Source organism: Camelus bactrianus, chromosome X (assembly GCF_048773025.1).
Source record: "Camelus bactrianus isolate YW-2024 breed Bactrian camel chromosome X, ASM4877302v1, whole genome shotgun sequence".
NCBI classification, from domain to species: Eukaryota; Metazoa; Chordata; class Mammalia; order Artiodactyla; family Camelidae; genus Camelus; species Camelus bactrianus.
Window position 1 is genome coordinate 27,723,107 of NC_133575.1, and position 14,506 is coordinate 27,737,612.

General features: G+C 39.0%; 1 non-coding gene across 1 annotated transcript; it reads right to left on the minus strand.

The window, feature by feature from the left end:
• Window positions 1-13,001: 13,001 nt before the first annotated feature.
• Window positions 13,002-13,074, minus strand: TRNAA-GGC (transfer RNA alanine (anticodon GGC)). The gene has a single exon. It is a non-coding gene; the product is annotated as a tRNA-Ala (tRNA).
• Between the last annotated feature and the right edge of the window lie 1,432 nt (window positions 13,075-14,506).

Sequence of the window (14,506 nt, forward strand, 5' to 3'; positions counted from 1 at the left end):
GTTAATAAGCTGGCCTATTACCATTTCAGAGATACTGGCATATACCATAAGATTCCTGGTTGGGGATAAATAACGTTATTACTCACAGCACGATAAACAGCATAATCATCAGCATATTTGTGTCAGTTTTCCCTGCCTAACGTTCCACAGGGGCAACATAGATTAGTCCAGATAGATGTCTGCACATACAGTGGGTTGCATTTCAGAAGAGCAACTTTGAACTTAGTAAACCTGAACTGTTTTATAATAGGCAGTACGCACTCCCTCGCTTTGAGCCAGTTGAAGACATGGGCATTATTATAATGGAAAGTAAGTTAACCTCCCCTTTGATCCAATAGGAGACATTATATCTGTCGTTTGAGGCTGGTCGCTATACGAGCATCCTTGAAGGACAGTTTAGAAAAATACAGTCCCTTTGCTCACAAGATATCCAGACACGTGAGAGTCCCAGGGACAATTGTCTCCCCACAGACTGACTTTACAGTCTGATGCTGATCTCTTCCTTGTGACTTGCTACCCACTGCCTGGGAAATAAATGACCAATGTACTGTTTCCTGGAATATTTTTGACTTGAGGTCTTTATGTTTAATCAAAGGACTAGGAGAAGACATTTCCCATAATTTTAACTAATGTGAAGTTGCAGAAGTAAACTCACAGACCATTAGCTCTGACATTCACTTCATGAGTAGAAAAAAACAAAATGGAGGAAATAAAATTGCTTAGCCAAGATTCACTTTATCCTGAGAGAAAAAAATCCTATTCAAAAATAACTAGACACACAAATTGCCCTTCTCCTGGAACCAGAGATATTTTTTTCTTCCGAAAAAGCAAGTTATATAATGCACAGCCATCAGCCCTCAGGGCAAACTTCTGTTTCTTGGTCAAAAAAAGATGGGTTGGGAATGGAGACTACTCTACCCGTATTTTTTTTGGAAATTAAGTAAAAGAGGTAGATTCTTATTTTGTCCCAAACTGAGAGAGAGAGACAGAGACAGAAACAGACAGAGAGACAGAGACAGAGAGATAGAGACAGAAATAGAGCAAAGACAGATAACGGTATGGAACCTTGGAAAAATATGCCAAAGCTTAATACAAAGATATACCTGGGTTTCAGTCATAGTTCTGCCCTTTACTAGCCATATGCCTTTTATAAACTGAGGTTCTCTGTGCCTCAGTTTTCTTATCTTTTAAATACAGTACATTCAATAAATTAGAAATCATTTATATGAAATACCTAGCCTACACTTGGTACTCAGTCGGAGTTAGCTGTTAATTACAAGGAGTTGGTAATATATTACTGGGGAAGAAGTCTGGTTAAAGAACTGAGATTCATCCCCATGAGGTGACTGATAAGTTGTGAAAGTGGGTAAGCTCTCCAAAGAAGAGAATATAAATGAGTCAGCATTGCCAGCCCCCAGAGATTAAACAAGGGCATTGAGGTAGTCTGTGATATTGGCTGTCCCCATTGAATTCACAGCCTTGGTAGTCTACCCCTTTGGATCAGGGCTGGGTCAGTTTCTTGTTTCAACCAGTACAATATGGCAGAAGTGGTGCTATTCCAGTTCTGGGCCTAAGACTTGAAAGCTCATGAAAGTTTTTGCTTTTGTGCTTATGAACACTCTGGGCAGGAGTCATGCTGAAGACACTATATGGAAGAAATATGTAGAAAAGCCATGTGGAGAGATAGAGGCCCTGGGAATCCAGAGAGAGGGGGAGAGAGAGAGAGAAAGAGATACAGACAGACAGACAGACAGACACAGGGAGTAAGAGAGAGACAGACCAAGACCCAGCCTTCGTATCTCAGCAGAGCCCAACCTCCCAGGAGCTAGACCTATGAGTGAAACATTTTGGATGTTCTGAGCCACAGTCTTGCTGAAGCAGCACAAGAGGTTTCAAGTGAGACCAGGAAAGGAGCTGTCTGGCTGAGTTCCAGTCATCCACAAAACTGTGAGACATACTAAAATATTGTTTTTTAAGTCACTAAATTGGACTGGTTGGTTACACAGCAACAAATAACCAAAATAGACATGAAAATGCTATATTAAATCTGTCTGTAGTCCATCTGGCCCCAGTGTTTTTCTGCAAGGGACAGATTTTAGGATTATGATAGTCTTGTCCACAATATTATTCTCAAAAATAAATGATATGTTAACGCCCTCAATTTCCCCATTATCGATCTTTGATTTGCGGCTTATGTAAATCAAGCCTGAATGTATGTATATCTTTCATATGCACAACTTTGGGGCATAAATGTTACATATATTTAAAATCTATCATGTCAATTGTCCATCTTACAAATTGTTCTCAAAGAAATTATTTTAAATGCCAAGCAATAATTACATTTTGCCTTTTAAGCCAACATTCTCCAAAGAAAAAGCATGGGAGAGAAATTGAAATAAAACTAGATAATGCATCTGTAACATTTCACTAAAATAGCTCATCATTTATACAACTGAATTTACTCAATTCCTTACTGATCTTCTAGAATTCAAATAATAATATCCACAATGAAAGGGAGTTTGCCTACTGTTTGACAAACTTCTCAGTTTATTTATTTAGCATGTTATTATTGGTAAATTCCATCTAAAATAATTTTAAGGTACATACATTTAATCAGTTCTTAATCCTCTTGCCCTAACTTCAGGGAAAGGTAACCTTATCCCATTTACAGGCGTGATATTGCTAGAATGTAGGTTTTTAATCTGTGATTTCTTTTGACTCTTTTTTAAACCTTTATGTATAAATACGTGGCTGGAGATTCAGAGGACCAGGCTAGAATGGGAGAGAGAAAGGTCAGAAAAGACAAGGATACTAAGAGCGGCTAATTTTGTCCTGAGATTTACTGAGAATGGCCTAGGCTGAGAAGTTAGGATGTGACTCATTGCGGGCAGTTAGAAAGGAAAGCTGAAACTTCTGTGGTCCAGATACACATATGAACCAAAGAGAGGACGAAGGAAGAGGCCGGAAGTCTGGTGGACAGTCAGACAGGAGGTGCATATGTGGTGTCAGGGAAGAAGTCAAGCAGTGAGTCAAACACCAAATCCATTCATTCCGGTGTCAACAAGCAAGTGTACCGATGAATAAGGAAGAGCTGAAGTCACTGATGGAGACAGTCAGGAGATTAGTGGAAACCAAAAGAATAAGTAAAATAAAATGAAGCAGAGTTAACTAGGGAAGATCAAGCGAGAAGAGGGGTGGGTCTCATGCTAAACCTTCTGGCTCTCACTCTGCTCTCTTTCATTAGTCCTAGGCCCCCTGAGCACAGTTCCCACTTTTGAGTGACTCACTTTATAAAGGGAATGTATTATGACTCAGTCTCTGAAGTGTTTTGTTCAGCTTTCATTGTAATAGACACTGGGATCGGAGTGCCTTGTCAAATGCTTATTTTTAAGGGCAACAGAGAGCACTCCTGGTGGACAAAGCAGCGTCGTGGAGGCACTGGCTCCCCCTGCTCAGCCTCAGCACAAGAAATCATCCTTTGTTCCTTCCAAAACAAGGATGAATTGTGTTTTGTAGTGGAGAGAATTGAAAAAAAAAATCATACTTTATATTCCATCCAAAGAGGAAATTAAATCGCAATAGAAAGAAATCACACCATCAGCCAGAGGTGCAATCGAAAATCAGGTCTCAAGACTTGCTCCTTTTAATAAGTGAGAAAAACTACATTTTCACCAGCTGTTACAGTCTCAGTGACCCAGGCATGACAAATGTGGGAGGGGATGTCATTTCTTTGTTTATAGCACATGGCTGGATGGAAAGTCTAGACTCCTCCAAGGAGCTACACATGGGGAGAAAGAGATTGTGCATATCATGTGTCATGTGTTAAAGTGTCCTTGGAGGGAATTTAGATGGTCACCATGACAACTGCTAGCCGAGGAGAATTTTTGTGGGGTAGTGGGTTACAGAAATCATTAAACACCACAAGGATGGGGTCATATTGGTCATATGGCCAAGTTGACCTAAAGCAACTTGGCTTCAATTATTCCCATTGTGAAGCCTTCTTATCTCAGTCTTACAATAAATGTCAAAAGCAAAGAGCTCAATGGCAGGTACTACACAAATGTCTTTGCAGATATTCTTGCCTCATTCTTTTCCCAGCTTCAGACAAACATGTCAAAGGCGGCTTTGCAGAAGTCGGCATAATTAAGAAAAACACTTAACTTATTAGTGCGAAACCATTTTGCATCTCTCTTCAAAAGTGTTTTTGCTCAACACTTTGTCACTTCCTTTTTGTTAAGGGAGGCAATGAATATCACATTTCAAAGTTGTTGTCTTGTTTGACAAAAGATAAATGATAAGAGAGTTTATTCACTTGCTGATCCAGTTGAGGAGAGAAACAGAACAGTATGGGTAATGTTGAAACTCTTAATGACTTCATTAAAAGCCCTTTTGTCCTATCTTCAGAACTAAAAATTCATACATGAAATGCACATGATAGGAATTAATTCTGAATGCTGTATATCAAGTTCCAAAGCACTGGCTAATCATTCTCATTTTCCTCCAAGAATGCTCCTGACATTGGACTCCCACATCTCTGAATGCCGTTCTACAGTAAGTTATATATATGCTACCTGTACCTTTGTAACTTTTCAAGGAAGTATACTTCACAACCTCTTCCAAGTTACATTTGGTTAACACCCAGTCTCAGCTGGGTGGAACAGTAACTAGGCATGCTTTTTGATGGATGGATTCCACAAAAGATGCAGCAACCTCCATCTTGCCTTCCTCATGTGCTAGCCTCTCTCCCCTTCACTATGGAATTACATATTCTGAGATATACATGTTAACTCTACCTACTATCTTGTGTTTATCTCAGAGAAGAAGCTTTGTATTAGAAGTATTGAAGGAGGGTAGCAGTCAGGGTGATGCCCCAACTGAGATGCAGGAAATCTCTGGATGGGAGATTGGATGGTGGCCTAGAATTGAGGCTTAGAATAGGATGTGACAGAATTGGAATAGGGGCCAAGATGGAGTTCATGGAATCTGTGATTAGTGGTCTAGAGGGGGAGTAATGAGGTTAGTCAGAAGGCTTTTTAAGCACAGGATGGAAATCAACTGGGGAATCACATGCCCAGGCCATAGGAGAGGGAAATTCAAAGGTCTATAGGCTTAGTCTAGTAGACAGAATCCTTTTAAACAAAAGCCAAAATCAAATGGTTGCAGCGCACACAAAAAGACCTTTATTTCCCAGTGACTACAAAGGCTGAAGAACACCAGTATATTGGACTGGCTGGCAATTATCAAGGTACAACCATTATTGTTAAAGGATTGGATTACTGGCCCGTGCTGCCCCTTCAAATGAAAGAGCCTGGAAACACAGGGTATTTTTTTAAATTAGTTATCTGAATCATATGAGCCAGCTGTAGTTATTTACCTATTCTGTGAGTTACAAAATTCCTAGTGTTCTTTGCTGTTATGAATTTCACATTTTAAGCTGCTCTTTGTGATGAACTTCAGTGGAATTGCAAGGAGTGACAATTGGTTGATTATGGGAAGCACCAGGCCCCGCTGCTGCTTATCTATATTGTGACATGACCCTGGTGAACTGACAATACCCATGGCACTCATTGACCAGGCCACGATTCATCTTTCTGAGTACCCATTGTTGCTCATGGTGCTATCTTCTCCTGGACTCGAAATATCAGAGTAACTTTATATGTTTCCATCTCCAGTATTTCACTGCACATTACATCTAGATAAAACCATTTAGTCTGAACCCCCAGGCCCTTCATGGTGTGACATCGGCCTCCTGTCACAGTAATTGTCACTATCATCATCATCATTATCACATCATTTCTAACAGTTATTTAGCATTTATTGTGCACCAGACTCCTTTATATAATACCCTTGTTCATCATAACAGTGCTACAAAGTAGGCTATATTATTGCCCTTTGTTTACCAGTAGGGGCTTAGTGATATTAAAAACCTTCCCCCAAATAGCACAGACAGTATGTATTGGAGCTGGGATCTATACCCATGTCAGTCAGCTTTGAAACCTAGAGGTCTCACTGGAAATGCATTAAAAACATAAGGATGACCTTCATAATATTCATTTATATATGTAGCTAATTTTTAAAGCAATAGGAACTAAGGAGTGTCAGAGAAAATTAATCATAAAAATTATAAATAAAGATATGCATACATCAGAATATTCTGATATGGAATAATCTTGCACAAAGATAGAAGGAATATGAACAATGAAAGGACTTAACTGTCATGGGCTATGGTACCAAAAAGTTATTTTGTGGTATATGAAGTTCCAACTAAAATTCTCAGAATCCCATTGGTTTCTGACCAGCAAAGTAGCTTCTGAAATAAGAAATTTATTTTGGACCTCATTTCCCTATATGTCATCTGGACAGATTCTCTTCATCAGTTGATAACAGATATGCCTGAGAGCTCCTATCCCCATATTCTCTCCTCTTCCCACCCTTTCATTTTAGGAACCCAACCTAGGTCTTTCAGTTGACCTTCTCTTGGGGCTGATTCCCTGGATGAACACATACAGGATCCTTCCCATGATTATTTTTTAGGAATATAGGTTAGGATCCTATTCAGTTGGCCTTTTCTTGAACTTTTCCCCAAAGAGCACTCACACAGGCATCTTCCTATGCCTAAATTTTAGGAGTCCTATATCAGATGTCCTTTCACCGTGCCTTTTTTTTCATCTGTTACTCCAGCACATGAGCTGGTCACTTCCTGTATGCTCTTCTTAGAAATCCGAATAGGAGTCCCATTCACGTGGTCTTCTCTGGGGACTAATTCCAAGGGCACACGTGCAGGCCCATCAATCACTTTTCTCTTAATCCTGCGTAGAACTCCCTTTCACTTGGCCCTCACTTGGGGCTGATTAATTTGCTGAGCTTCTTGTCCATGGCATGGAGAAGAGAGAACTTGGAATACAATTGCTGCTTCCTTGTTTTACAGTAACCTGGAATTGGTTACATAGTAAGTCTTTGTGGCTTTTTGCATAGGAAGGAGCCCCAATTGTCCTTGTGTTCTTGCATTCCTGAGATCTGTTTGGATTTGTGATAAAGCTTGTTTTCCTTCTTAAAAGCAACTTATTTTTAACCTATGAAGGCCTCAAGTTCAGGCTGTAGGGAGCAATCCTGTGTTATTTTAGGGCAGCACCTGTTGACATCTCATTCTGAAAATTTGAGATCTGGAGCTCTCTTGCTTGGTTAAGAAATCATCTAGTTCCTCTCTCTGCCTTGAGAATATTTTCAAAATTCAATTCAGGATGTCTAGAACTCAAATTTTAGAGCCCAATTTCTAGTTCTACATGATCTCCAATGTCTACCAGTGTCAACAAGTCTCAGAAGTTGGAGACAAAGAATGGCTCATTATAATAAATTGGTGCAGTCTCTCGAGCACCAACTGAGTTGTGAGTAGTTTGGTGAGTTATGAGAGGTTTGGTTCTATAGAAATAGAGATCCTTATCCCCTAAAGTCAAGGATTTACAACCTGGTCTAGATTCAAGAACATGCAACCTAGGACATGAGCATAAGCACTGAAGGACTGGTCCTGTGTGAGTCAGGCTCTTCTTCAGTCACACTGAGCACAAACAGAATGTCCCCTAATTGCTGTGGAAAAATACAAGTAGGAAATACTGGGGAAGGGGTAAGCAGGATATACAGTAAAAACTGAGCTCAGCTAGACTTATTCCAGGAGATCGTTGTCTTATCATCCTTCTACCACATGGCCCTGCAGCCTTTGAAACAATCAAAAGAGGATGGACTGGCATGAAACTGTTGCCGACAGATGCAACTGGTGTTCCAGGTTCTTGTCCTGTCCCAGAAAGAATTCAGAGACAAGGCGTCGTGATTAAAAAAGGTAAAGTGAGGATTTATTAAAGGATGGATAGGACACTCTCAGGGGAGAGCGGGCAGGCTCAGGTGAGCGGCCGCCCTGAGTTTCTTTGGCAAGTTAGTTACATAGGGTGTAAAAATGAATGGGCGGAATATTCACTGGAGAGGGAAGGGCTTGGGGTCATATTTGCTGATTATCATCCCAACTCCACCTTCCCAAAGGGAGGAGGGATTTTTGTCCTTATTTAGTCTGGATGGGAAGTGTCATGGCGTCGGTGCATAATGGGTACTTCTGATCTGCAAGGCTAATTATATTGAAATGAGGGCATAATGAGCAAAAGGTTACATTTGGACACTGGAAATTCCTGCCTTTTCTCACCTTTCTTTGTTCTTCTCCAGGCCACTTGTCCCCCCAAAAGCATGATCCCTTATCAGCCCAAAGGTTCCTGCTTTTCCTTCTCTGCCCAGGGACCCCTGGTACTTACATGATGTATGATTTCCTGCATTTGGTCTGTGCCCCTCCTTTCTGCCCAATTCCTGCCATTTGGTCTGTGTCCCCCTTTCTCTGCTCATATCTAGCTATCTGCCTGCTCTAACAAAACCATGCCTGTAATGTGCAGGGTACAAACTATGCTATTTATGAACTCAAGCCTTCTTGATTCAGGGTATTTTTAATTTTTTTACTCCCCCCCTTCTTCAAAAGACATTTTTGAAACAAATGGATAGCTTGTTTCAACAAGAAATGGGACCATTACTTTGCCAGCTTATGTCAATGTGCAAGGCCAGTTTCTCGCTGAGTAAAAGAAAGCCAGCCCCTGCAGACATCTATGTATCACTTCAGAGGACTCAGAAGTTATGAGGGAATCACAACCCTGCCAAGCAGACAGGCAAACTGGAAGTGCACAGCTACATCATTCTGGGCATAAAATTGGGGTATATTTTGAGTTGATCAATTTCCTTCTCCACATAACAGGCAGCAGCATTATTTTTTTTTTCTAATCGTAACTATAACAGAAAAAGCCCTCTTCACATGCTAGGAGTGCAAATAAGGTCACAGTATTTTAATAATTCAATATTTCTGTGAGTTCCCCTATCAGCACTGAAGACTATCCATCCCTCCTCCCATAGGCACATGAGCAGCATTATCCTACTTTTGGTATGTGCAGCAGAGACCACATACTGGAATTTTATATTCTGTGGCAACTACCGCGTGTCTGGAGTTGAAACCCAAATATAAATGTAGGAATTTTGCAGCCACCACTGGAAGCAGATACTAGACAGCCCACAGTAGAGCCAGAGACTAACGCCCATGCATGGAAATCTGGGGAGACCTTTCCCAAAGCTCTCTTGTCCTGCCACAGTGACTCACTATAAGCAGAAAACACAGAGCCAGATTTGACTCCAGAGTGGCCCTACCTCACAGTATCACTGTTCAAAATCAGGTGGTTGGAACAGCCCCATGCCATCCCTGTTTATGGCTACAGATGGTACTTGGGATGGTCCTTTTTTCCTTTGGGTTCCTGTTGTTATTTGGAGGTAAGGAGGTTATGAGAGTGTGGAGATCAGATGTTCTCTCTCTTCCCACTGTCACAGTCAGCTGTGGCTACCACGTATCACCAGAGGACATTATAAACTATGTTCTAACCTACATTATAACCTGTAATTTTACTATTAATATGCCACCACTAATCTCAGAGCCACACCATGTGGTGCTGAGTTATTTAGTCATAGAAAATGTTTAGATTCAACCTGTTTTTGCTTGGAACCTCCTGCATCAGAGATACTGTCTGGGTTGTTTACCAAACCCATTTCCATTTCTTTGCAGTCACGTTTTCTGACCTCCCTTGCAGCAGATGGGGGCCACGTGGATGGAAGTGATGAACACCACTTCCAGGTCCAACACCACAAAATCTCTCTTGACTCTCCACTTTCCTATGGCAGACAGAAGGGAAAAAAACCCAAAAAACAAAAAACAAAACGGCAGGAGAACCTGAAAGCCCATGAGGCAGCAGTGCTATAAGAAGGAGGAGCCTGGTCTCGGCATCATTCCATCAAAGGCTGCCTGCCAAACACCCATTTTAAACTACTGCCTCAGCCAGCACAGATTGGTGTTATATTCAAACACCAAGATTTGGGAGTTGGTCATTGGTCGTTAGTCATAACCTTCCTGGTCTAATACATCCTGGTAATTTAAGACCTGATAAAGCCTTAGCTACCACTCCAAATTCCTTCCTGCTTCTCTCTGCCCAGTTCATTTCTAAAAATATTCCTAAGAATTTGGGACCCCAAATAAGAAAGGAGTCCAATCTTACATAAATGTTTTATTTGAAGAATATTTGGCTCCTTTACTAATTTGTCTATGTCTTTCCTGACAAACTGCTTCTTTCTCCAAAAAGTATGGGAGCCACACTGCTGTGGCTGAACACATCAGCAGTTACTTAGCAGAGATAAAGCCAATTCTCTCCGGAAGATTGTACTTTGAAGTCCAAAAATTACTTCAGTTAAATTTACATGTTATATAAGGTCACAATAACACACACACAGAAAAAGTACCATAAATGACTGGTGATAAAAAAACATTAAACTTCAGTATCAGCTCTGCAAAGATTGCCAATATTGGAATGATCAGACACATGTTTAATATGAGTAAAGAAAAAAAGTACCATGAGGATGACTATGACAGATTGTATTATTGTTTGGCAAATATTTATCTCCCACCCCTATATGCGAATGTATATGGGGAAATTTGTTGTCTCTGAGCTAGGCTACTGAAATATGAGAATTTTTACTGGTTCCTCCTTGAGAAGAGTGTAGTTCCACATCCTCATCCCATTGATGTTGGACTTGGCCATATGGCTTGCTCTGGCTAATAGAAAATGTGTGGAAGTGACAAGTTGCCACCCAAACTTTGGAAAAAATTTAGATTTCTGCCATGAGAAGATTATGTACTAGGTATCCATTGCCCCTTCAACCTGTGTCCAAAAATGATACACATGGGAAGACCTGAAACTGATGTACAGCCTGAAAAAAAGCTTTTTGTAATCACACAAAGGCATGATATTGGCTAGCAATTGTATTGTTCACGTCATTATTCTTTAAATGTGTTTGTGTGATTTTATCTGTATGACGTGTGATAATAATGGTGAGGATGAGGATAATGATGATAACAATAAAAGCAAACATCCTTATGTATTTCAGTAGCTACTGAATCCATATTCTTTCATCAGTGCATAGAATTTGAGACATTTTAGGCTAACTGGAGAAATCAGTCAATCAGTGTCAACAGCTATTTTATCAAAAGTAGTAGAGAGGATACTCTGTTTCTTTGTACCAGTCCCCATCAAGGAGAGGATGAAAGTGACTATGATTATGCCAGCACAGCCCTGGGTTTACCAGTGAAAATCATCCATCCGTTTGGTGAGACTATTTTAGCTAGTTGTGGTTTTAGAGCGTATGCTTCAAAAAGAATGTACATAAAAGTATCTGTGGTATTCTTGGGTCAGTGTGCTAAGAATGGAGAAGTATATTTCCAATGCTTGCTTAAAATAAATAGAATGAATATATGTGTTCTTTTCTGTCTGTGACTACATATGTGGCCCTTTGTTGTCGGAGCTACGCTACTGGAATATGGCTAATAATGTTCACTGGTTCCTCCCTTAAACAGTTTCAGCTGAGGCTTTTAGAAACTGAAGAATCAGAATTACAGTCTGAAAATAAGTATTCTTCTGGAACACTGTCAGGAAAAGAAGGAAATTTGATGACCCAATTTTTGCCTACACAGCATTGCTGGGTAGTGACTTTTCCCTGAAAGTGCAAGTCAGCCAAACCCTCACTGCACCGCACCACTCACACTGGAGGCCTTTGGATGGCTGGTTCTCATTTCTTCTCATACCAGTCCTCTGATTCCAAATTAGAAAAGTTTATCTTCCTCTACTTAAAAGCTGATTTTCTTAACTTGGTACAGAGACAGTCATGGTTCTAAGACTGATTTGGAAAATCTAGGAAACAAGTGACAAACCACACTTATTCTACAGTCTCTGAGCACGGTGCATAATGCCACGTATTATCTTTGCCCTTGGCTTCAACATGTGTCCTTACGTTGTCTGTCTTCTGAGTGTGCCCAGAAGTTAGCTTTGCGACTGTCAGTGGGTTTGAATAATCACAAGTGCAGACTGCGAAGTGAAACCTAACTCTTCAAGAACAAAACGTAGTGAAACTGTGTGATTAAAACTAGTTTGTAGGACAACGTTGAAATCAGCAGGAAAGGCTATAATTGATGCGTACATGGTCTGAGCCTGGAGACCTAGATCACTTGTGATTTTTTTTTTTAATTAAGCATCAATCTGAATATAATGCAGTTTTTATAATTTAATTTTTATTATAAAATATGCCTAACAAAATTGACCATTTTAACTGTTTAAAGTGTATAGTTCAAAAGCATTAAGTACATTCACATTGTTGTACAACAATTACCCTTCTCTCCAGAACTTTTTCATCTTTTGAAACTGAAACTCTGTATATTTAAACAATAATGTCCCATTCACGCCTCCCCACAGACTTTGGCAACCGCAATTCTACTTTCTGTCTCTATGAGGGTCATTACTCTAGGTATCTCACATAAGTGGAATCATACAATATTTGCCCTTTTGTGACTAGCTTATTCACTTAGCATAATGTCTCCAAGGTTCATTCATCCATGTTGTAGCTTCTGTCAGAATTTCATTTCTTTTTGAGGCTAATTTTCCATTGTATGTATATGCCACATTTTGTTTATCTGTTCATCTGCTGATACACATCTGAAGCTGTTTCCAACTTTTGGCTATTGCGAATAATGCTACTATGATATACAAATATTTGTTTGAGTCCCTGCTTTCAATTCTTTTAGTTCTTTTGCTTATATCCCCAGAAGTGGAACTATTGGATCATACGGTAATTCTAATTTTTATTTAATTTTTTTGTGAACTGCCATACTGTTTTCCACAATGACTGCACAATTCTGCACTCCCACCAGTAAGCAATGTGTAAGGATTCCAATTCCTTCATATCCTTACCAGTACTTTTTCTTTCTTATAATGTAATTTTATAATTACATTATAATTATAATGTAATTATAATGTAATTTTCTCTCTCTCTGGTTTTTTTTTTTTTTTGGTGGGGGGAGGTAATTAGGTTTATTTATTTATTTATCTTAATGGAAATACTGGGGATTGAACCCAGGACCTTATGCATGCCAAGCACACACTCTACCACTGAGCTATAGCCTCCCTCCATTATGATGTAATCTTAATGGATGGGAACTGGCATTTCCTTGTAGAGTTGATTTGCATTTCCCTAATGATTAGTGATATTTGGCATCTTTTCCTGTGCTTCTTGGCCATCAATATGTATATGTCTTTTTGGAGAAATGTCTGTTCAAACCCTTTGTCCAGTTTTAATTGTTTCTTTTGTTGTCAAGTTTTAGGAGTTATGGATGTTAATCCATTATCAGATATATGGCTTGTAAGTATTTTCTCTCATTCTGAGGGTTGCCTTTTCACTCTGTTGATAATGTCCTTTGATGTATATATTTAAAAAAAATTTGATGAAGTCCAATTTACCCATTTTTTTTCTTTTGTGGCCTGTGTTTTGGTGTCATATCAAAGAAATCATTGCCATTGCCAAACCCATTGTCTTGACGATTTTTCCCTATTTTTCTTATACTAGTATTATAATTTTAGCTCTTTAAGTTTTATCCATTTTGAGTTAATTTTTATTTATGGTGTAGGTTAAGGTTCACCTTCACTGTTTTGCATGTGAATGTCCAGTTTTCCCAACACTATTTGTTGAAGACTTTCCTTTTCCTGTTGAATGGCCTTGAACCCTTGAAGAAAATCATTTGACCATACCTATAAGGGTTTATTTCCAGGCTCTCTATACTATTCCATTGGTCTATATGTCTGTCTTTATGGCAGTACCATATTATGGCTTTGTAGTAAGTTTTGAATAACAGGAAACTTGGGTCCTCCAACTCTGTTCTTTTTAAAAATTGTTTTGGCTATTCTGTGTCTTTTGAGATTGTATATGAATTTTAGAATGGATTTTTCTATTTCTTCAAAATGCATCATTACAATATTGATAGGGATTATATTGAATCTGTAGATTGCTCTGGGAGTATTAATATTGTAACAATACTGAGTCTTCTAATCCATGAATATAGGATATATTTCCATGTCTTTATGTCTTATTTAATTTCTCTCATCACTGCTTTTAGTTTTCAGTGTATAAGGCTTTGCCTCTTCAGTTAAGTTTATTCCTAGGCATTTTCTTTTTTTTTTTTTGATGCTATTGTAAATGGAATTTTTTTCTTAATTTCCTTTTTGGATTGTTTATTATTTGTATACAGTAACAAACCTAATTTTTTGTGTTGACTTTGTGTCCTAAAACTTTGCTTAATTCATTTAATGGTTATAACAGTTTGTGTGCATGTGTGTGTGTAGTCATTATGGTTTTCTACATATAAGATCATGTCATCTATAAACAGAGATAATTTTACTTCTTCCTTTCCAATTCAAGTGTCTTTTATTTCTTTTTCTTCTCTCATTGCTCTGGCTAGAACTTCAAATATTATTTTGAATAGAAGTTACAAAAACAGACTACAATGCCTTTTTTAACATAGATCAATATCTATTTTCACTGAAGATCAAGTCTTCAGTCCCAG